General features: G+C 41.1%; 1 protein-coding gene across 11 annotated transcripts in view; it reads right to left on the bottom strand.

Annotated features, from left to right (window-relative positions):
• LOC138301142 (zinc finger protein 618-like) overlaps positions 1 to 25,062 on the bottom strand; it is a 781,690-nt gene that overhangs the window by 410,366 nt on the left and 346,262 nt on the right. The gene's annotated exons all lie outside the window — the stretch shown is intronic.

Genomic DNA, 25,062 nt, shown 5'->3' with positions numbered 1-25,062 from the left:
CAGAGGGGCAGAGCCTTATTTCTAATCCACCTAAGGGGTAATAATCATGCCTTACACATGCTCCCAATAGATGTAGGGAGTAGGCTTAAGCATGGAGAGGTAAAACATGGAGCTCTGGGAGGAAGAGACCGTCTCCTGGAAGAAATCTTCATCTTTCTGTAGATTATGCATCTCAAACTTTTATTATGTGGCCGCCTTATGGAGGACCTCATTGTAGGAGTGGTGTCATCAGGCAAGGAAAGCTTTGAGGGGTACAGGTCAAGATCAGTATCCTCAGGTGGGTCGATGTCATAATCGTGCCATTGAGCTTCTTGATGGTGTGGATCTAAAGGCATGTGATCAGAATCATGAGGAGATCCATAACCGTCTCCTCCAAACCCAGAGTGTGGTGATCCCTGTGGAGACCGAGACGAGGGTTCAGGAAGTGGTGGAGGTGAAGTGGTCAGAGGGGGGATTAAATAAGGAGGCAAAAGAGGAGTACGGTAATGGTGAGGTGGAGTCAGATGAGGCAGAGGAGGTGGACTGGTGACTCTGTCCTGGCTAAGTGGAATGTTGGGCGCTGGCTACGATGTTTGCTTGAGGTCCTCCTCAAAGGTCAGCTTCCTCTTGGGAGGAGCAGGGACTTTGGCTTTTGGAGGAGGCTAAGCAAGGATCTGACCAGTCTGTGGATGGATAAGAATCCGCTGCTGCCGGGTGCCAAGCTCATCCTAAGGGAATTGGAGGATGGGCTGATCCTGATCTTTGGAGGCAGAAGATTGTTTTTGGGCTGGTGGCACAGAGGTGGATTTTGGCTCTGAGGGTTTAGGGTCCGAAGATGGCTTTGAGAATGTCTTTGAAGCAGGCGCCAAAACGGCAGTCGGAGCCAATTGGCATGGCTTCAGTACATGCTTTGGCAGAGGGAGCTGAGTGGGTGTCGGGTCCAATGCATAGTGACGGTGCCGACCATGGCTTTCTGGCAGTGGCGGACAGGGAGCCTGCTGGTGAGCATCTTGGTTTGAACCTCATCCTCTTTGAGGGTGATGCTCAGCCTCTATTTGGTGCCAGGGATGTGTAGGGAGGTGGGTAGGGTAGGTGGTTTATTCACAGTGGCCATCTTCAATTGATGACTTTGGGGAGGAAGCAGTTCCTCAACGTACGTTTTGGGGACAGAGCTTTCTTCTAGTCAGAAGACCTGCAGGGGGTTGCAGCTCAGTTTCGACGTCCTGTGTGCCAAAGAGATCTGTTGTGTTGTCGCGCTGTTGAGATGGATGTGGTGTGTCATGCTCAACGGTAGAGCAAGGTCTTATTACGGAATGCAAGGCAAGCAGTACAGGAGACCTTGTTGTGGTCTGGGACAGAGGTTACACACCTATTGGAAGTCTATACATGGATGCTCAGCATGACACTTCTCTCACAGATGGAAGATTCTCAGGCATCAACCTGCAGTGAAGGGTCCAAAGGGCCGAAACCCCGAACAGGGTGCGGAGAAATCTCGGCTGTGGAACCGAATGAGGGTGCGCGACATTTCTAGATGGAGAAGATGCAACAATTATTATACCAACTAGTTTAGAGGATCCGACCAGGCCTGGCGACAACAACGCGAGGCCTCAACAGAAAGCTTGGTAGGAACACATCTGAACAAGAGGGCAGAAAAATAAAAAACAATCTAACAATGGAGCAGATGTCCATGCGCATTACCAGCAATAGGTGGAGTCACTAGACCTCGTGACTCGAAGACTTTTCCAAAGAAAAATGTTGCACTAGCTAGCAAAAGTATGCAAAGAATGTGTATCTACAGCTACACATCACAGACATCTTGTTCAACAAGATATTTGTGTGTTTGTTTTGGGGGGTACTTCTGTGAGAATGAAAGTAAGCCTCTTTCAGGAGAAAGGAAATCATAATTTGCAGGACTCACTGGTTCAAATATATGGCCACTGTTAAAGACCAACATCCATCCCATGACTGGTGTCCTATGAATCAGAACTTTACAGTGCACAAAGGCTTTGGACTGATCATTTTGGAAGAGAAGTGGAAGACACTGACCTTGCCTCTTGCCTCTGTGATCCACAAAACTGCTGCTATGGCAATTACTGTTGTCTGTACCCTTTCAACTTAATAGCATTGAAAATGAAAGCATCTTACAAGTGAGGCTAGATCTAGGACTCTGGCAGTTGCTTAGTTTTTGCTATACTCCCTCTTGGAAGGAATTTGCTATTCCCCGAATGAAAGATTGTCAAATGAAAAGCATGTCCTCATCCAAGGGTGGAAGACAGAGAACCATATTGGTGTGTACAGAAAGCTATGTACAGCGTAAAGACATGTCTGCATCATGTGTTTAGGAGCATGCATGCCATTTTGCAGGAGGTCTTAAATGCCTTCCTCGTAAACACTGCCAGACTCTGTATCACTTTGTTCACTAGCTTCCACAAGGCTGGAGAATATCTTGCAAGGAGGCACATATTAATTCCAAAATGTTTAACACAATAATCTTTCAACTAATCCTTCAGTTAACCTCGATTTGGTGGTGCAGCAGAAAGAAATGGTTTCTTACCTGTAATCCCAGATCTCTCTTAGGGGAATCTCCATTGACAGTCATACGCACTGAATAGGCCCGCCCTCATTCGGGAGTCCTGGAGCACTTTTTCATAGTATATTTTCTTAAGTATAGATGTTCGCCTTTCTTCATGAATGCCTCCAGAGTCACTTAAGAGGAAAACATTGTGCAGGCTATAGGAACAGGCTACAACGGCCCAATTCTTCATCTTGTACTTTAAAAAGGGGCCAAAAAAAAAAATGTGTATAATTTAATGTTTTTTTAAAAAAAAAAAGCTTACATTTCTTTCACAAGTATAGAGATTTAGGAAAGCAGAACAGTGTAGCCCCATAAGCTGTCATTATGTTAGTTAGAAACCGAGACTGTGCCTTTAGGAACCTAAGGACCATCACTACCCCATCATGCTCAGCAGGTGGCAGTTGCTTCAGTTCTTTTTAAGGTGATGTATGAGTGATGGGTAGGTCCTATAATTATCTCAGTCATCTCCACCAGGGAGGAGGTAGGGTTGCTTATGACTTCAATTACTTTTTTCTCTAAGAGAGAACTGGGATAACAGGTAAGGAACCATTCCTTCTCTCTTAGGGCATCTCAAATGATAGTTGTAAGCAATTAATAGAGTAGCACGCCCATTCTCACCAAGAGCAGTGGAAAAGACAGAGGAATGACTAAACTAGCCATTTAAGCAAATAGATTTCTGAGGGAGGCCGGTCCTACTTGAATACCTGCTCTAGCACAGGAGTCAAAGCAGAATTGAACATGTGAGCAGACCTCCATGTATCTGGCTTTTTGATGGCATAACAGGATACAGGACACAATCCATGGGGAAATTTACTATTTGGAAACGGCTAACCCTGTACGGATCGGGCCATAATTGATAAATAATTGGTCCTATCTGCGTATATCACATGTTTTATCTAGATAAAAATTCAAGACTCTCCTGATATCTAGAAAATGAAGGGTTCTTTCAGCTGGGGTTGAAGTATGACTTGTGAATGGGTTCGAAAGTGTCCTGCATGAGTCGTGAAAGGACTATGCTGAGCTCCCAAGGGGGAAAGGACGCCTTCAACCCTTCTAGGAAATCCTTGATCATGGTGATTTTGAAAAAAGAACTGTGTGAAGGACATTTTCAGTAGGCATTAAGGGCTGCCAAATGAACCTTTGCTGAAGAGAAATACAAAATCTAGTCTACTTGAAGGCATATATGGAAAGGGGTGAAGACCCATAGCCTCTTTGAGAATGTCCATACAGTCCTGTGACAGGTTCAAGTGTCCGTACTGCTCTAGCTCAGGAGCCATGCTGCCAAATTCAAGGAAGAGAGATTGGGTGAACCACCTGGCCTTTAAATTTCATTAGCAGGTCTGGTCTGCATGGCAGATTGAGATATGGACGCTCTGACCTGTGAAGAAGGTCTTCAAACCACCACTGGTGTGGCCACTTCAGGTCTATTAAGATCATCCTGGCTCTCGAGTGAGACTGTTTGATGAGGACTGATGGGATCAGGGGAATTGGAGGAAAGCTGTAGAGAAAGTTTCTGGACCAGCTGATCCATAGGGTATTCCCAAGTGTCCCTGGTTGGAAGTATCTTGAGGCAAAGCTTTTTTTGTTTTCCGTGGTGGTCAAAAAGTCTATCTTTTGTACGTTGTCCTTGAACAAGACCTGTGTTGTAATTTAGTTGTAATATTTTAAGGTAGCAACATGTAATTACATATAGGCAGATTTTGTTAGATTAGAGGTTATGACATATTTAAATATAAGTGGTACGTTCCCCCCCCACCTTCCCTTTAGAATGGAATGTTCTGACTGTTAGGTAGAGGAGTTCACAATAGAATGTTGGGAGAGAGAGCTGAGAGAAGAGGAGATGTGAAGAGCTGATGAGGAGAAGTGGAGATGAAAATAAAGCGTGATTCTAAAGAACCATTGATCTTTTTTCATTATAACAACCTGTTTGTGATTTTCTTGCAGAACTCCACTGAGAGTGTCTGCATGAGCATTTTGCACACCTGGAATGTGAGCTGCCATGATTCTCAGGTTCCTGGCTATGAGCCATTTCCAGTTTGGACTTCATGTGATAAGGGTCTGGACCTCGTTCCTTCCTGCTTGTTAAGGGAGTAGATGGTGGTTGTATTGTTCATCTAAATAAGTGGGGACAGGGTCTTGAATGATGGGCTAAAAGCCTTGAGAGCAAGGTGAACTGCCCGGAGCTCGAGCAAAATGATGCGATAGTTCATCTCTTTCGGAGAACATGTGACTTGAATTTGTAGGCGATCCATGTGGGCTCCCCACCCTAGTAGTAATGCATCCGTTACTATGTTCTGAGAGGGAACCTCTTGATGAAATGGTAACCCTTGAAGCAGGCTGGCTGGAGGGCATAACCATTTTAGGGACTGTTTTACATGAATGGATAGTTTGATCCTGTCCTCCTATTTGGCCGTTAGTTGGTCTTACTGGTCCTCAGACATTCCTGGACAGGGTGCATGTAGACGGGCATTTGGAGCCTCTGAATATGCAGGAGGCCATCAAGCCAAGGAGAGTTTATACTGCCCTGAGGTTTCATGAGAGAGCGACATTTCAAACGGATCGACGAAGGACACACTTTTGCCTGCACGGTGTGGATGGAGGCCCCCAAGTAATGCAAACTCTGAGCAAGGTGAGATGTTGACTCGCTGTGGTTGATATGAAGCCCCAACCGTCTAAGGAGATCGCAAGTCCAGTTGTAATAAAGCGTGCTCCAAGAGACGTGGACCCCTTGATTAGACAATTATCTAGGTATGGTTAGATGAAGATTCAATGTTTTCTGATGTGAGCAGCTACTACTGGATTCTGACTTGAGGCCAAATGGAAGTACTTGGTACTGATAATGATCCTGCCCCACGACGAACCTCAAGAATTTGCGATGTTTCTTGGCAGCTGGTAAGTGAAAGTACGCATCTTCAAGGTCTATGGAGCAGAGCCAGTCTCCCTGTTCTAATTAATCCATTTGTTGGCTACTTTCAGGTCAAGAATGGGTCTCAATTTGATCTTGTCTTTCTTTTTCACCAGAAAATATCTGGAATAAATGCCTGATCCCCATTGCCTTTGAGGAATGGCCTCCACCACCGGTTTTTGTAGCAGGGTGTTGACTTGTGACCGTATCAATTGTAGATGGTAATTGGACGGTTTGGGAGTTATCGTCAATGGGGGACTTGTGAATCTGAGACAATACCCATTTCGAACAATATTCAGAACCCTGGGATCTTGCATGATTTTTTTGCCACTCTGCCAGAAAATGAGAGACGCTTCCCCCTACCGGAGTGGGAAACTGAAGAGGGCGAAGGGAAGATTCATGGCTTGGAGACTGATGCCTGTTACCCCCTCTGAGGAGGATATTGAGTGGATTTTCCTCTAGTCTGCCTATGTTGCTGGTAAGGTCACTGGTGTTGTGCCTGCTGGCGACCTTGATACTATTGAGGGGATTGAACCTTCTGAGGATAGAAAGGCCAAAAGAGAAAATAAAATCTTTTATGCCCTACCAGTGTCCTTTCCCTGTGGCCTTGGTGTGCTATCAATTGTGTCACTCCATTTTGTGGCCTTGAGTGTAGAAATATAAATATGATGTGTGACTATTATTACATCATATTTTCTCTTTAAACAGTGATGCTAAGAAGTGACACAATAGCACACCGAGGTCACAGGGAAATGGATGGTTGATTGGCAATGCATTACTTTTGACACAACTAGGCTATGTTTGATTGATATCAAGGAGGGGTAAGTACCTCTTCAATATGGTTTGGTTTCTAAATCAAATAGGTACATTTTGTTTTTACCCTTATGAGGATCATTAGGAGTGATATATAAGAAAGAGGGGGGATCTCATGTCAAACACAGTTCTTATAGTTTCAGTGCATTATACGATGTAGTGCTGAATAACTAGATGCTCACCAGATGGAGGTAGAGTACTGATACATAATTTTTGTTTTAGGTGCTTCCTATAGCAGTACTCGGTCCAGATGATGACCCGCCTTAATTAATTTAATTGTTTTGGGGTCTAAACGACAACATTAAATTCGAAATGTGGATTGACTTTTGAAAAAAAATCAGTAGGCTCACAAAACCTATGTTAGAGGTGTTTATTAGAGACCTCAGGCTTTTAACCACAGTTTGTTTTTATTTTTTATGTAAATAGCTCTGTAGCATTTTTACTAACACATAATTCACTTACACTGCACAGTTATATAGGAGCACCTTGATTACTTCACTTTAAGTTGTGGAATTTAAGTTTCCAATAAATGTGATATATTATCGAAGAAACTTAATTGGTACAGAAAGTTCTTTGTGATACAACCACTGTCGTGGAAGTCAATTCATATTCTTACCTCGGAGGGACTATTTTTGTTATCTTATTTACTTACCGAGGTCCCAGGATACTGGGTTGCCCCAATTTCTAAGATTATACAAATATCAGGAAAGCTACAACCTAGATGCAATGAAAACTTTAGGATTCCCAAAATGTCGAAGTGTCTGTGAAGACAAAACCTTATTCCTTAACGAAGTACAAAGAGGCAGCAGCAGCAGCAAGTGCAGCTTTGCCTGTGAGAAAGTTTCCCAGTGAATTGGTCTGTCCTGCTGTTAGAGCCAGCACTCAATTAGAAGTAGTGGCCAATGAGGTAGAATTGTAATCCTGTGGAATGTGAACGGACTCAAGTCATAAATCAATGATTACTAGTTTCAATAAATCCATGAAGAGAAAAGACCACTTCATGGAACCGGTCCTGAGTTAAGGCTCACAAAACACTGATTGCATGATAAAATGCACTATCTTAGGAATGCTCGGAATAAGTAGTAAAAACTTTGCACACTCAAAGGACAGCACAAGCAGTGTGGGCAGCATGACGTGAGAAATGCTTCAGACTTGAATATTTGCCTTTAACCTCACAGGTAACTATTGGTTAAGGCAAAAGAAATTCAATGGGATGAACCCAGACAAAGGAGTTTTTACTATGCAAGACCCTCCTACTCAAGGCAGCCTACAGTACCATGTGTGTTGCTTGCTCATGCCTCAATTACATTAGCATGCAGGGCATTTCTGTTAGCTAGTTCTAGGAGGATTCACAGTTTCTCTACTTTAAATGCTCCACTGGAAGTCTTGGGGTTGAATTGGTTCCATAGTTAGCCAGCTTATAATGAACCCACTAGGTCCTCTTCTCCTTCTGGCCATTACAGGGTGCACACAGCTGCTATATGCTTGCTAGAAATGTCTAGGCACAAGCCACTGGACGGCTTAGGGCACCATGCTTGTCTTTGATTCCATCGTGCTTCACAGCTGTGTCTGACACAAACTGGACCTCTGTACATTAGATGTATTGCTTCCTCCGTGTGCCTCATGGATTAAAGATAGGGCCTATTTTGTATGGAATGCAAACCTATGCTCTAGCTGTCGGTTTCTTTTTCCCTCACATCAAATGGTGAGAATGAATTCTTTGTCACCTCTATTGTACCTTGGTCTCCTTGTGGCACTGCATTCTACTGTCTTTTCTATTGATATAAATTCAACAAATTGCCCTCCCCTTCTTGGAGCCTTGGGGTTCCATTTGCATCAGCAATGTCTTTTTGTCTTTCAATTTTAGTTCGTTGTCTGTAAGTACACCCTACACATTCTGCCTCATTTTGGATGAGGGACAAGCCCTTGGAATCATTTTAGTGTATGCTCTGCTCCCACGATTCACCTTTCATTTACCCTGCACACGTATCTGTGTCTGACATGCTGGTCGGTGTCTCTCCCCCACTCTCAAGAAAGAGTCTTTGGTTCCTGTCTAAACTTCTTCCTGTGTGTGGATACAGTGGGCCTGATTTACAAGTCGGCGGAGGGAACACTCTGTCACAAACGTGACAGATATCTTGTCCGCCATATTACGATCCCCATAGGATAGAATGCATTTGTAATACGCCGGACTGGATATCCATCACATTTGTGACAGAGCATTCCCCTCTGCTGACTTCTAAATCAGGCCCTAAGTTATAAATCAACCTCCTGTTATACTTTACCAAAGAGTTCCAGCATCACTGTGGGGGGGCTATACAAATCCATCTATGGCATGAAAAACATCACCAGCAAGTCCCCCACTCAGGTACTACCTCCTCAGTACTGGAAACCAAGATTGTTAAATAATCCCCCCCCCCCTTTTTGGTGGAGCTTTACTTCTTCTGTTTTGCTCATCAAGTTTCAGTTGATTAACACACAAACCATCAACTGCTTCTAAGCAGAAAAAGAGATAAAACTAGCCTTCTGATAATCAAGAAACAGCTACAACCTAAAGATCCAATGTGTCACCTGCACAGTTCTGTGTAGTTGTATAATTTAATCATAAGAAATGTTATCATGGAGGTAAGTGAAAATGTGCTAATGTTAAACAACCATAGCCACATGGCCGTTCCGTATGACACTCCAGAGTGGAGCCCCAGCCACTTATTATGATATAGTGGATGACCAGACCACCAGCTGAGATCTACCTTCTGTTCCATCCATAGGCTACATACGGCTAGTGCCTTTATCTGCATAGGCAGGTGAGCAGCACATACTTACATTTCCTTGATGGGATCCGCTGGTGAGTTGGTCATGCCTGTAAATCACTGAAAAGCACATAGCAATAGAGGTGCAGAGCCAACTTCAGGCACAAGAGGGTCCTCTCATAGACTTCTGATACTAAATAAAGTCCAAGTAAATGAAAATTATATTTTATTGGAGCCACTGTTTTAATTTCAGAATTCCAATAAATATCTTTCCTTTGTGCACACTGGGTACTGCATTCAAGTAATAATTTTTACTTCGACATACAGTAATCTGTAACCTATGTGCAACAAATGGGCTACAAAGGTAAAGTGTGTGTGCGTGTGTTTTGGGGGGAAGCAAGTGGGGGTCACTTTTGTTCCAGATTTAAAGAAAAAGAAATGTGGACACAGACATTTGAGTTCCATCACATTCAATTCAATATTAATAATAGAATGGAAATATCCGATTACGGCATAGTATGGCTTACGAACCTACACTTTCTTACATTAGATAGTGCACAGTTGATTGTATTTCAGTAAGCCCTTCTCATATGAAAACGATAAGTGTCACTTCACATATGTGTAAACAGTGTCTAGGATTTCTGTGTTTACTGTTCCAACCTTCTAACAAAAGTCTGTCCAGTGACAAAGTCAAGGGAGCGGCAGAACTTGTTTCAGAAAGCCAAGAATGATTTCTTTCTCAGGGCCACATGTGCGTACGTTAGAAACTGAGAGTTCCTCATTGCGATTCCTACAATTGAGAAATTGCAATTTCAAATGCAGAAAACTCTACTGAGTTTCATTTGCGATTCCCAGTGGGTCACAAATAGACCTGCCTTATTAATATTCATGTGAAAAGTCCATTCGGAATCGCACAAAAAAAAAAATATATCACAAGAATGGTAGCCTGATGGGGTCTGTATTGCTTTTCAATAAAGCAATCATTTTTTGTTAAAAGGCACCAGTTTTTCTTAAAGAAAGAAAAAAAAGTTTTAGTTCCATTTTTTAAGAGTAGACAGTGGTCCGCGGGACCACTGCCTGCTCTTAAAAAATGCTTTTACAATCATTCACAAGGGGGAAGGAGTCCCATTTGAAACTAGAGGTAGCCTGCAAATGTGTTGTGACTGCATTTTGGTTGAAAAACATTCATACATACCACTGCTGGTCATTCAGTAAGGGACGCCCTGAACACGCCTTTACTAATATTGAATTGCAAGGCAAAATTGCGATTCAGTAACAGGTTACTGAATCTCAATTTTGCATTGGTGCATACCAAAAAGCTTTTTTGTGGTTGCAAACTGTCAGATCCTGCAAACTGGACCGTTTGCACAGCTAAAAAGCTTTGTACATCTGGCCTTTATTTCGGTAAAAAGTGAAACGTTTACTGGCTGTTACCTAAATTATTTTCATTAAATCACAGCCCAGCGGTTTTAACCTTCCCCTGTTAAAGTTGTCAAGCAACTGCTTTTCATTGACTTACAAAGACCATTGACACCTTTGAACATTTTTAGTGCACATCACAAACAAAATCAATCTTCTCATCTGAAAAGTCCCATTATGTAGAGCATATCGCTCACGCAAAAAGTTTATTTGGAGTGCTTTTCCAAAATCTGATGCTGCAATGTTTAAGTCTCCACTATCAAATGCATGACTCCTTTTGGAGCTGTGCAGTTATCTTGAGGAGCACTCCCTAATTTGCATCAGGATCTTCCCCACATAAACAAGATAAGTCAGTTGGCTCGTTTCATGTTCCTATTACGGATCATGAACTGGGCCAATAGAGCTCAGAAAGTAATGCATCTGGTAGGTGGTCTGCCTTTTGTTCCACTTCCTGCCGATACTCCACAGACAAAGACAATCGCTGAGAACAATGAGGACCCACTGACTGAAAAGCAGCATTCGACTGCAATCACACAAAACAACAACTGTAGAAGAACCAAGCAGTTAAGCCATGCAGACTCGTGTTTTATCAGAGAACTGCTGCACCAATTACATCAATTTTCAAACATTCAGTCCAATTAAAGAAAGCATATTCACAAGGAAACTTAATTTTGAATGTTTATTAAAGTTCATCACTGTAGCTTGAACAATATCCAAAGCAAGTATGTACCTTGTTTTTCAAATCTATTCTCACTGATAGTCAACGCTTTCAGGGTATCCATCACCTCTTCATCACAAAGTATGCATTTATCATTGTAAATGACAAAGTTCTTAAAATCAAATGCAAAATAAATATATAAATATATATGTGTATATATATATATACATATATATATATATATAGTGATACGGAGAGAGAGCATAGCTCAAGTTATACTCAGAAATGGCTTAATGCAATAACAATAATAATGTACCTTCTCTATGTCTCCTGAGCACCTATTTAATTAAACACCAGTGTCATTTGTTCACTTGAGTTATCAGGCTAACTTTCCGTAAAGCAGCAAACAAGGACGCTAATATCATAATTTTCTTTGGAATGATTCATTCAAAGATTTGAGTGAACCCTTGCACGCAAATACTGAAAAGGTACCCGAGATCGGCCTAGAGAATGGGTATACGCAGGGCTGCATCCTACCTTGTTGGTACAGTCAAATGTCCCTTAGAGGCCAAGAAGAGGAAGGTCAGCTTAAAAACATAGTGACAACTCTGTGGAGATATGCCAGCCAAAACTGAGCAAAGCCACATATAGTAACATTAAGTGACTATGCAGACAGCATCATGTGCTAATGTGTAGTGTTCCAGGGGCAATCTCTCTACCCCCACACACCACAACCTCCAGCACATGTCCGTAATTCTCATCCATTGTATTATTAGAAGCCAATAGCACTGCATTTTATTAAATTAAGAGTGATGAAAGTCCATATTGGCCTTAACGAGTTCTAGAATTGTGAACTGCAGATTACAAACAAATATCTAAAGTGAACCCCCAACCCAAATTCATTTTCGCAGCAGTTTTCATTAACTAGCATGCCTTTCCAGCAGCTAAACTCTTATTATTGATAAACCGTTCTCAACTGGAGCATTAGAGAGCGCCGAAGGATGTATTGGTGATTTTTTTTGTTTGTTTGTTTAATAAAAGAAAAAACTAACGATGATGGGCTCTGTCTACATCCAGAAGTAACTTTATAGCTGAAACAGGACAAGAGCTCGGGGAATCTTGTGTACTTGCTTTCCCTTTTATAATGCCATTTCGTTTAGAGCAAAATATTTTCAACTATTTCAGGATAAAAATTTGAGACATGTTTCTATGTAACAAAAGTGATTAGGACTTTTACAAGGTGAAACTGACAGTGGCTGGAAGAGCTTAGAAACTGAATAAAAAAGAAAATAGTGAAAAAAACAAATTGTAAACCCGGTATCTATGACCAGAGAGTGAACAAGTGACTGAGCTTCCAAAGTATACTTAAAACCAAAAAAAACAAATCAAAGAAACAAGCACAGACCAACTTCCACTATACGTTTTTGGTTTCCAAGGTCATATTTTATGTTTTCAAATGGTTTGCGGTAATAAGTCACTAAGAGCCTTCATGAGGCATCCACACTCATTAAAACTCATATAAAGAGAAGAGTGAGAACTGCTGAAGGGAGTACTGGCATGAACAGTAAGGTCTTAAAATCAAATGCTGGCTGAGTTGGGGCACATACCACATTCAGGCACTGACTTGCTGGGAAAATCTACGACTCTGCTCATGCTAAACAAATTCAAGAAAATACTGTAATAAGGAACAATGCTTATGGAACGCAGAAACCACATTAAATCATACTTGGCACCATTTTCGGAAAGCCTTTGTCATCCTCTTCTTTCACCTCATCAACTGTTACTATTGTATGGCCGTAGGCCTCTACAAGAGAAAGGGAATCATCTTAAGGGCTTGAATATGATCAGACGTGCTGTGGTCTCCGTGTCCAACAGAGATCATGAATTTAAAAAGCGATTTTTCTAATATGGGTGACTGAAGTGCATAGCAGACACACATAAAAAGGAAGGTTTACGTGAAATAGCCACAGGATTAAGGCACCTCTAATTTCATATGTGGGTAAACAAATCAACCAGCATATTCACCGGGCCAAACACTTTATCAATTTGCACAAGAACACTCCACACCTTTTATTCCAAACCTTTTGTTTCCCGATGTTTTTGTATTCTTGCAGCAGAGAGAGCACAGATCAGCAGCCCACTAAATCTGCTTCCACCACCACTGAGGCTCTTGCATCTTTAAAGTTATTGAGACTCAGGGACATGGAGAAGTGTTGCCTCCCTGGCTAGGAGCCAGCAGAGAAAAATAAAACAATACTTCATTATTGTTTTATTTTTCTGCTCCTGGCTCAGCCAGCATGTAAAGGAAGGGGCAGGGCTGGGCCATTGGAGTGGGGAGGAGGAATGGAGAGCACTATGTGTGCATTTGTGTTTGGCCGGCCGTCTTAGGTGGGCCAAACATACATGCTGCTTAGGTTTCTCCAACCCAGCTGTGTTGAACAGCCGGGCTGGAGAAACTGCATAGACCCCAGGGCAGTGTCTAAGCGGCAGTCCAAACTGCTCTGACCAATCTTGACGCTGCCCTCATTCTAGGTTTAGCATGAGAGCAGCACCACGATTGCTGGGGAGCCTGTGGTGGTGTCCCAGTGAATACTGGGACACCAGAACAGCAGAGAAGCGAGGCAGTGGGAAGGGTAAGATTTAAAAAAAAAAAAAATGTTCCCCCATTCCCCCCCCCCCCCCCACACACACACCCCCCCCACATTTGTGGTGCCCACTGTTCTTTGTGCTTACTAATGTTCTAAAATGTGAAAGGTTTCAAAAATATGATAAATTCTCCATAGAATTCTGGAATGATAGCATGTAATGTTTTATTTGCATGTATTTCTAAAATGTATACACAAATATCCAGAACACTTTGAAGGGAGATTTGAACGTTATTTTTTGTTTTTAAATGGTTGTAATCATCTTGTCCTCAAAACTCACAAATAGTGTTTTAATAGTACTTGATATAGGCTTCCTCCTTTCTAAAACTCTCAGACGTTTACTGAGTGGACATTCAGTAATGTGAGGACATGATTTATGAGTGCCGATTTATAGTATCAGCTTGCCCTCGCACTAGAAAATTAAGTACCTTGCCAAGGTCGATGACAGGGAATAGTCCAAAAACTCTGCGATTAGAAAACAAACATATACACACATGAAAGTGCCAAGGCCGCAGACCTCACTTTTAACAGAATCCTTCCCTCTATGGAGCCTTGAAGTAACCCCTGAGGAAACTGAGTGAGAAGTGCCAATTTTCACTGCAGTTTCCATTGACTACGAAAGGGGGAACTCAACATGTGAACGTTCACAGTGAACGAGAAAAGGTGATAAATGCTCCTAGTTCAAGAGAAGTCCACCTTCCTAATACACCAGGAGATGAGAAAACAACTTGCAATTTAAATAACTGTAGAATATAATATTCAATCTGGATTCAGAGTTTGGCGTAACTTTTTAGGTTGAGTTTAGCAGCGCGCAATCGCTGCTCTTCAACCTGTTGTAATCTACTCTTTGGGATTTAACCACGCCCATCACTTCCATTCATTCCTGGGCCAGTCTTTCACAATTCCTTTGATTTCGTAGGTAAGTGCTTTACGTTTGTCCTGCCTTGAGGCTGCTTTGTTACGCCCTGCAAACCGACCCTGTTACATGGATTATAGCACCATCGGCCAGATACCTTAGTGTGGCGCACTTGTTTTTTCTTTGCCTTGCTGCTTTGCGCTACACACCCATATGTTGCTTCTTTCTCTTTTGTGTTTTAGGCATACTGCGGTTTTTTTGTGGTGTCTGCACACAAATGCTGCAAGCTGGAGGGGGGTTCTTTTAAATTAATTTATTTATTTTTATTCTAAAAGGTTCAAATAGCACAATCTCAATCGGAGGAGTGCTGAAGTTTCATATAGTGCGACCTCCATCAGAGGAGTTCTTTACACGTTTAGCAGTTGTAAATAATAATATATAAACTTATACAACAAAAATCAGCTCTCCCGGCACAGCGGGAGAGCCGATACTACAATATTCACTGCACTTGGGAACCTCGCCCCATAATGCTTTGCGGAGGATTTATATTTCAAAACATGTTTGCCCATAACTCAACCTGTGGTGGTACTATGACAATGGGACAACCACCAAACCATTCAGCTCGACATGCTCTTTCTATCTAGGTCATCTCTGGGTCACCACCTTAAGTTGGAGGGGACCCCACACTAGTAACCTCTCCATTCAGTGTCTTTTTAAGCTCTCTAATGTCTGGAACTTTTATTTTACAGCTGGAAGTAGTTTGTGTTTTAAGGGCCTTGTTTGTAATAGTACTGGAGTAGGCCTGCTAGGCCTGAAAACGTGTAATACACTACGCTCTTTAGAGGCTACATATATGGCTACAATGCATTACTTTTTGCCATTCTGTTTTCATGTCATTTCGCCCTTTAGGGGCTGACTATATGGTTACAGAACCATGTTTCTTAGAAATGCTATTTTATTATGGTGTCCTCAAGGGGCTGTTCTAAGTATTACAATCACAATACTACAATATTTGCTGCACTCGGAAAATCGCCCCATAATGCATTCCTTTTACAAAACATTTTTGCCCATAACTCAATGTATGGTGGTTCTAGGACGACGGGACCACCATCAAAATGTTCAGCATAATGCACTCTTTCCGACTAGAGCATCACTGGGTCCCTACACTAGGTTGGGGGGCTCCAAAATAGTAAACTCTCCCAGGGTGCCCTCTAGGGGAAGTTTTGAGCATTACAGTCAAGATATTACAATATTCGCTGCACTCGGTTTGCAGGGCATTCCTTTTACAAAACTATTTTGCCCGTACCTCACCACACGACCTGCTCTTTCAGAATAGGTCCTCACTAATTTCCCACACTAGGTTGAGGGGATCCCAAAATAATAATAAAAAAATATAATAAATAATGGCAATACTTTCATTTTTGCTGCCAATAGAGAAGGTAAATGGAAGTGTTTTAGTAATATGCAGGGCCAATGGAATCATGTGGCAGAAAGGACCAGCTTATGCAGCAGGGTTGACCAATTTATATGGCAAGCAAAGTCCAGTTATGCATTCACAACACCAAAAGCTCTAACTCAAGCAAATGTGAGACCTATTGCATTGCAAATGCCTGTTTTACTTGTGACAGACTCTGGTCTTTTCAATGATATCTCTGTGCAGACTTAATTTGCCCTAGATTCAACGTCTGTCACATAAGACGTCTTTGGTACTAAAGGTTGATTCAGAGACCTTAGGCCATATTTGTCCCTAAGATAAAAACAACTATACACAAAACCTTAACTCCTGCCTCTAATTATCAGTAAAGGGAGAAAAAAATGAAACCCCATCTTAACGAATATGGCTTTTAATGATCAATGTGACCTTTAATACTTGCTTTAGTGTAGTTTCCTCAGAATGAGATTCCAGTCTTTACAATATTACTTTTGTAAACGGTAATAATGGCCATATATTTTGGGAGAACATCTACATCTGTGTGCACTGATTACACCATCACTCACGGTAGATCTTCAGGAAGAGCACTCACGATTTATACACGTATTGTTCAAAGGATTGTTCATCACTAATCATTTCAACATTACGTAGGAAGGGTACATCACTCCTGGCAGGATCTCAATACTTCAACTGGCAGTACAAAAACAACCTCAAAGCAGATTGTTCTCTCCATTTCAAATCTAAAACACAAAGCATATTCCAGTCACAATCTAAATGGATACAGTTAAAATATGACGGGATTGATGTAGGACAATCCTTGAAGTTAATAAACTCAGTAATTTCCCATAAGGAGCTTCAGATCCATCAAGCCTGTGACGTGCACTTAAGAACCCACAGCCCAACAAAATATTTTCAGTGACTTGAGTAGGGCCTCTTAGGAGGGTGTTCCAAGTGCTGAACTTCTATTTCAAGAACCGGAATAATTAGCCAACATCTTTAAAAAACAGTATCCTGTGAGATTATCACAGTGTGCCAGAAAATACTAACAAAACAGTGGTGCCACTAAGAAAGAAGCCTACACCACATAGGTCGACTACCTCAAATGTCTTCCAATTTTTATAGATGCAGATAAAATGATACAATAAAATGATACAATACTCTAACACAGGGCCTCTATTTCTTCTGAAGACGTATCAATATTAATTTTGATTATAGGTTGTATGGTGGACACAAAAGAGTGACATAGGAGACTTCTATTTTACATGAGGCAACTTACTCGGGAGAAAGCTTTTGTAAGTGTGAAAACACAAGGATCACGTAGCTGCCCGCGAATTTCGTAATTTCAACACTCCAGCATGCTTACTGTAATTGAAAAACAATATTGATAAAAATGACAGATTTGCATCACTACCGTAAGTTTTTTCTTTCAGAAAAATGGTTAAATAAATTGTGTTTCCCAACCTTTTTTAATATTCAGTGGCACTTTTCAATTGTTTAACTGGTAATCATAAATTACAACTCTACGATACGATCGTGAATTAGGATCCATGTTCCTTCATCACCTTTCTAAAACACACTGCACATGGAATTTGGCCTGATACTCCAAGCTCTGTTTGTACAACTGAGGGTTTTTAGTTCGATAAACTGAACGTTTTCCCTATTTGTAAATATATAACATGAAAAGAGCTGTTACTTGTCAAGCTTTAAACCAGTTGTTTCAAGTAGCCATGAGAAAACCCAAAACAAAAAGCACATAGTTAGCATTTGAGCTTCCAAATGTCTATGCAGTGCCTGGTCTCATCATATGGCTAGAAAAATCTAATTAAAAAAGACATTTTCAGGGAAAACAATTAAGACTATATCAGCAACGAGCAAGTGGGTATTTGTATTCTGGTTAATTCATGAATTCAAGCACTGATTACACAAACTGTCTCTAGTTGGGTTTACCCAACTATCAAAAAGGCTACTCAAAATACTGCAGTCAAGCACATAGTTTTTAATAGTTCGCCATGGCCATTGCTTTATCGGTGTTCTTATCCATACACGTCTTCTGGCTAAAACGCTGAACGCCTTTGAAGCCTCGTCTAGAAATATTTCTCCACTGTAGGTACGGAATTCCTTTGACAGTGATCTATTTCGGACCTTTTTTTTTTTTATCTTTCAGCTTTCTGTACTTCAACAGAATTCACATCTCAATTCCTTAAGCATAACTGAATGAGTGTGTTTGCCCACAATTCACACAGTAAATGGAATCTCTTCTGTGCTAACTCCTGACTAGCCTACATTTGCAAGAGACCGGTCTTGAGCATTACAAAAAGGACCAAGTGACAGCTTTATTTTATAATCAAGTAAGAAAGAGCAAATTGAGCTGAGAGCCATCCATGGCATTCGTCCATTGTCCCTGTAACAACAACGCATTGCTTTATAGCAACAAATTTTGGGATCCATGGTGCCAAGAGACCACTAAAACTGCAACCTGTGCTTCTCAGGGACACCCTTTGGTGTGTCCTCAGATGGTGAGATTTTCCATTGGTCTTCCCACATTCAAGTAAGTAGTCTCCATTGAGATTCTTTGCATAAGCCCTAGCTGTCAGAAGCATACAGTAATTTTGGGGGTAACTAGCTGCAGCCGGTTGAGATATCTGCTCACCTCCCTGAATAAATTAATTACAGAGGCTTGGCATCCATAGCCGTCCATTGGTATGCTATGTTTCTTTTAATGTCTACATTGCTTTTGAACATTTTATGCCGAATTTCCAAGTGGAAAAAATTCATAATCTCAGTTTGTTATCTTTTTTTAACCCCTAAATATATGCAATAACCAAATCAGCCTATTGTTGATTAGGCTTGTCCGAGGAGTCTTAGTCATAAAAGTAGCCACCCTTATACCAGATGTAGTTTTGTGCCATTTGGACTACTGCAACAGATCACCCAAAGGTTTGGTGTGAGACACTGACTACATTACATAGGCAATGAAATACCTCCAGTAGGAAAGTGCTGAATAAAGAGCCAATTTCAAAACCCTCTCTTTAGTCCATAAAACGTTTCATGTGTGTTTCGGGCTACCTTTGTAGCTCTTCATCCCCCGCACTCCATACAGAAGTTTAGAGTTAACCACTGAAATCCTACCACGCAGTCAGCAGAAAATCTACAAACCTTTTGGTGGTAGATCATTTCACGAACTGAGCTCATACTACGGAACTCTCTTCCTTTAGATCTAGCACGAAAAAATATAATTGGCTACATTCGGGATGTCCTTTGATTATTATTTTTTACTTTGTTTAGAACTTTTATACATTTTAGCCATTGATGAAAGACACTGTACGATTACATTAATTATTATCTTTCTCCTGTTATCCATCATGCTACGCATCCAACTGTAATAGCTGACTAATCAAAACATCCACACATTGTGTTACCTGCATAAGCAACAGCTTTAACTTCTTACAATGAACAGTCAGCTTCGTCATTTTACAAAATAGGCAGATTTCCTAACATATTCTCTAGACTTGTTTTTAACAGGGTATTGTTTTGTTATCATCCCTTTTCGGGCCTATTCAATTACACTTACCGACTTGGTTCCCATGTCTTGTTCCTTATTACTGAGATCTCAGTCCTGGAAACATTGAATGTGCTAAATATTTTATCCAACAATCTTGGTAATGGACACCAACGTATTCCTCGTCTCTCTTCGTCCACACCCAGACCCATATGCTGCTTAATTATTATACGGGACCATCTGTTGACTGCCAATGCATTTCAATACAACATTTCTCTTGTGTATTAAGTTTAGTTCTATCCACATTTTTCTCCATCAATCACCAACTACTAGAAACAGTCTAGGGGACAAGGCAGCCTCAACCTACAAAAATTCAAGATGTCCTAAAAAAAACATTTTCTAAACAGTTTCTTGGAGGGGTAAACTCCCTCCAAGAACACTTGCTCACTCACCGCCACCCAACCAATTTTTCTCCTCAGCTACCACTTATGAATATTGTGTTAATATGCAAGTCATCTAACAACACTGCTAACGTCTAAGGATTCGGCATTATTTTGTGGCACATGCATGAGTATTCATTTTAACACTTTCTTTTGATGCAGCAGTATTTCCTAGGAAGAAGGGTAGCCTTCCCAGAAACCCTCTTAGGAGGGGAAATCTGCCCCAACCTGAATGGTTGGATTTTGACCATCTGTGAAACACGCAGACTGACATGAAGCTACTGCCCAACTATCAAGACAATAACTATAAACTGGAGTCTTCACAACTTACAAAACACAGCCGCTACCCTTTCATGGTTGAAAACACCCAGCCTGTCCAATGACTGACAATGCATAGAACCACTACCAAAAACCAGAGGAAGGCTGCCTTGAGAACTATTGCTACAGGTGCAGGTGAGATGAGTAGTAACACTTAAGCGAGCACAATTCCTCCCAACAGCACCTTTCATTATTTTCTTATTTGGAAACCCTAATACTTTGCCGGACGACCAACACGTTGTTGCCTTCCAAGCTAACCACGCCCCAAACAACACACATATGCCTGCAGGCCTGTGCTTGTTTCTATGGGTCAAAACGAGGTCTCCCTGCCTTTAACAACTAGGTTGATTCATCTGAGTGTAGGATCTCTGACCCGAAGCTTCTAGAACCATCAGGGTACAAAGTAGCTTCATTTTAAGATATCAACAACATCTAACACTAGAAGAAAGAACTAACAAGGCCAGACAGTGCATACCGAGCAGAGGCTGGAAAGGTGAAGGGCTGTCGTTTGTATCAGTGCAGCAGTTTTAAAAGCACTACAGAGTTCTTTGTACATTAAACAGTTTTCAAGCAACACTAAAGGTGCCAAGTCACTCTGGTGAGTAATGTACCTGCTGGAGAAACATATGAGTTTTGTTTAGTGGCAGTTTTGACTCATCGAAGGTAGCACAGAGTGTCAATATGCCTGCTGCAAAGAAAATAGACTATACAGATCAAAGAAAAGTATTTATGTGCATAGCTCAGTTGGACAACTGCTTTGTTCAGAGATCATTTTGTTACTGTGGAGTTCATAAGTTACAATCATAATCTAGCACAGTGAGCTATGAACTGCCATCAAGGAGTTGTATTCAAACTGCATGGTACAGGTTAGAAAGTAATGTTTTTTCGCAGTCTTTGGTTATCCTAATTTTGCTAAAATTGGGTTGTTTGGATAGAAATAAACTGTTACTAGTAAAGTCAATCCTAACCTCCGCGTTACGTTCTGAATTTTGAGTTTATGCTTCCCCAGACCAAGCACTCTTAAAAACTGCATACCACTATGGATGCCATGTGAATTCTACACCATGTAGTTCCCTTTGTCCTATTATTTATAACTGATTTTCACACTTGTGATTCTTTGTCCCCATATGTGTATGTGTGTGATGTAAAGTACTCCATTGCCCTACACCAGTAAGAGAGGCGCAATAAAGCAAATGAAATACATGTGAGAAAGGGACTATGGAGAGATGACAGGCACTCTCAGAGGCTGATGATGAGGGAATCATTGAAGAGCCCCAGTAAAGTCAGCCATATATTGTTCTGTAAGGTCAGTTACTATGTTTAAAAACCAATATAACTGAATATAATATTCATTTTTCCCAAATTTTCGGTAGGGGAGAACATCCCAAGCCCCACTGTAGTGGTCAGGCTCGCTCGCTAAGCATCCAACGGGGGCTGGTCTAACACATTTCTCAGGGCTGCTTTGGGTTCCCAGTAGGGCCAAGAGAACTCGCCTTATTATTCTGTTACAATAAGGCACTTTTTGAACTCCAAGGCACAACCCAGTTGCTTTGCACAGTGCTGGGACACTGTCGAGTGTAATAATACTTGCTTTGTTTCAGCGTTTAGAATAACCATGAGTGCAAAGAGGGTTTTTGAACCTATTACGAAGTATTCCTGTACTGGCAGAACGATTGAGAGCCTATCTTTTACACTCTTGACTGTGATCAGCTAGTAGCGATTATCAGTACAGGCTTGCAAACACTGTTAAAATATTTCAGCGTTCTAGTAACTGCTGCTACTGGGAGTCATTTTAAGGAGGGTCGCAAAGGTCAGATAGTGATCGCAAATAATACACTGTTTACAGATTGGAGACCTGGTTTTACTACTATATTGTAACGCTATAACACGTTGATGTGTTTTGTGTACTTCCTACTATTGTATTCTAATTTGTTCTGCAAATAGGTACATTTTGAATTTTCACTAAAGTGTGGTGTACTCACAGCTGGATATTCCTATTTTTATTGCAACTGCGTAACTTGTGGCGTACTGTACATCGACACACGACCTCTTTTGAACTAGGCTTTGACTGTTTATCCCCATCAACCGGGAGACTGAAGGTAGCTCTCAAGTCAACTTTCAAATGAAGACCAAGAACCAGGGTATTCTTTAGTGAGGAAAACAGCACTCTTATCTCTCATAATATCTGGTTGCCAAGGCTTTAAAAGAGGCCAAGGACAGGGCTAAATATAACAGCAAAACAAAATGAATGAGGGTGCCAAAGACAGGCCAGAATGCCATTAAAAGTATGTTTAACTATAAAACCTACGGAAGAGCAAATCCGTGGGATGGTTAACATAGGCTGGCAGCTGAGTATCTGACCAGCTGTCTACATGTCACCGTTTCAAATCAGGTGTTGGACGAAGAAGTATTTTTAACTATGTAGACAGCACCCCTGGAAAGGCAATCACTTTTAGAAACTAAAATTTCACAACAGAAAAAGGCTTTTAAGTGAACCGTTTACACTGTAGTGATCAGAAATGTCTTCAGGTTGGATTCAAAACATGTTCTACAATGATCGATCTGAGATCGATCAAATAAGTGCCAAGGAGTTGGGTAATAATAACAGCTATTGTTCACAACAAAAACTTCCAAAAACAATTTCAGGCTGCCTTCAAAATAAAATTACTCCTATGGATATCCTTCAGCGAAAATCTTCATTAGCTTGGGAACGAAGATGGAGACGTTTACTCTTTGTGTTGCCTTGATGGCTTAATACATACCTTTGTCATTCTGCTCCTTAATGTGCCTGGATGTATCAATTAAACATGTTAAGAATGTTTAGCTCCAGTCTTTAATGGGATTTTGGACTGTGTGTCAAAGTGAACAAGGCTACAAACGGCCTGGAAGTGTCCATGTTCTTTTCTCTTTAGGAACACAGTCAGAGAAACAACTGCCTGACGTTCTGATAAAAACATGCTGATGCCAACTATTCATGAACGTACACCCAATGAGTGAGGCAGTGTTCCACCACTAGTGTGGCAGTAGATCAAAGTAGGATTAGGCACACCCTGCACTGCCCATGATGACTGATCCCCCTTATTTAGGAACAAGGAGAAAGTAGCAGCAGAAGCCTTTGACAAGGTAGGTTGTCAAAGACCCAGGCGGCACAGACCAAGGTAATTGATGGTTACCCAAGGTTTGCCACAGGATCTGGCCATTTGTGTCATCACTGTCATAAGTGGCAGACATGCAGCAACAGCAAGAGTCCCTGGAAACCTATGAGTGACATTGTAGGGAAATAATGGTGCATAAACCAAGGTTCCATATAGGCACTGGGTCCAAGAAACCTAGATATGACTACTCAAAGAATGACTTGTATTGATTATGTTTAAGGAAATGCACAAAAAGAAATACAAGAAGCTGGGAGAATCTTGAGGGTAGGCAATGTAAATGGCACTGAGTGGAAGAGTATCTTCTAGGACGCAAAAACCTAATGGCCCCCCTTTTATCCATGACAGAATATGGAAAGGCCAACTGGTGTCGTGAATATGTGTGAACAAAGGTTCACCACCTTGTTGTCCGCTGTGTGCCTTCAATGACTTGACAGATATGCAGTCATATAAGCTTTCATAGATGTGTGACACCCAACTTTCACAAGCTACTTGGCTACCCGTAGACAAGTGGCAGAATTCTGACAGTTGCAAGAAAGTGGGCAATCAGAGGCTACTCCTGTGTTTTGACAACTTTCCACCTGAGGTGGATTTTGTATTAATATTGATTGTTTCTGTGCCATAAATGCGGTGCACAAATGAGAACTATTTAGAAGCATACCTGTAGTCTCTCTGACAATCACATAACATGCAAACTAAATGTACAAGTAATTTTAACAGTCAGGGAAACCTACAAATAGGTTACCCTCATAGATCGACAATGAATGGTTAACGTTAGAGGTGTTGGCACGATACTGTGCTCAATGTATATATATTTTGATGTATAATTAATGTTTTGTGTGAGAAACAGTTCCGTTCCCTTGGATTGAATTTGTGATTTTGACACGTTTTAAGAAATATACAGCTTGTTAGTTTCCTGTATTTCTTAAAATATGTTCACCAATTTAGTACAAACAAGCACAGTCTAAAAATACATGTTAACAAAGTGATAACATACTAGAAAAACTTTTTAAAAACTTTTTTGTAAGTACAGAAAGTTTTAGATACGCAAAGCTTTTGATTGTCATCACTAAAAAAATGTTTGAGAAAAATGCATCTTTGTTTCAGTATTTTCAAAACGACCAACAGAAAACTACAACATTTACATGGTTACCGTTAATGATAACTCTTTTATTGAAAAAGAAAAATCAGATACGTTTGCATATTGCATTAGCAAAAGTTAAAGTGGTTTTAAATTGCACATGCAACATTTTTTTTTTTTTAAACATGTGTTAGTGGTGGTTATAAACTATTTGCATTTGCGGGTTGCTTTTGTAGAGAGACCTCTATCCAGATGGAAAGAAGAACTGTAAGGATTTAGGGCCTCATTATAATCTTAGCAGATGGAATACTCCATCACAAACGTAACTGATATTCCGTCCACCATATTACAAACTCCACAGGATGTAATGGGATCCTAATACGGCAGACAGGATATCCGTCACGTGTGTGACAGAGTAACCCCATCCACCAAGATCTTAATCAGGCCCTTAGTCTGTACAATGGTGCATGCTGAAATGCTGAAGAAGTTATAAGACCATACTCTGGCGTGTGATGTGTCAGCTATTGGCTTGTATGCTGT

The sequence above is a fragment of the Pleurodeles waltl genome, chromosome 6 (assembly GCF_031143425.1).
Source record: "Pleurodeles waltl isolate 20211129_DDA chromosome 6, aPleWal1.hap1.20221129, whole genome shotgun sequence".
Classification (NCBI taxonomy): Eukaryota; Metazoa; Chordata; class Amphibia; order Caudata; family Salamandridae; genus Pleurodeles; species Pleurodeles waltl.
The sequence above is the reverse complement of the archived record's forward strand: the minus strand, read 5'-3'. Positions and strand labels throughout refer to the sequence as shown.